This window comes from Nannospalax galili, unplaced genomic scaffold, assembly GCF_000622305.1.
Source record: "Nannospalax galili isolate Female #2095 unplaced genomic scaffold, S.galili_v1.0 scaffold1340, whole genome shotgun sequence".
Lineage (NCBI taxonomy): Eukaryota > Metazoa > Chordata > Mammalia > Rodentia > Spalacidae > Nannospalax > Nannospalax galili.
This window is the reverse complement of record NW_008346293.1, coordinates 1009859-1010069: the sequence shown is the minus strand read 5'-3', so window position 1 is coordinate 1010069 and position 211 is coordinate 1009859. Positions and strand designations below refer to the sequence as shown.

The 211-nt window shown below is 26.1% G+C and overlaps 1 protein-coding gene across 3 annotated transcripts in view; it reads left to right on the top strand.

Moving 5' to 3' along the window:
• Smpdl3a (sphingomyelin phosphodiesterase acid like 3A) overlaps positions 1 to 211 on the top strand; it is an 18616-nt gene that overhangs the window by 15647 nt on the left and 2758 nt on the right. The gene's annotated exons all lie outside the window — the stretch shown is intronic.

Sequence of the window (211 nt, the reverse complement as noted above, 5' to 3'; positions counted from 1 at the left end):
ATTGCTTTAGGTAAGGTACAAAAACAGATCAGTTTTTGTGTGTGTATACTTACGATACACTTGGTTTTGATTGTAAAAATTTTCAAATATATATATATGTGTATATATATATACAGACATTATATATATGCAGAGAAAATGATACAAAGCCCAGTATACTTGTGATTCATACTGATTCAATCTGTATCAACATTTTGTCTTCTTTATTTTA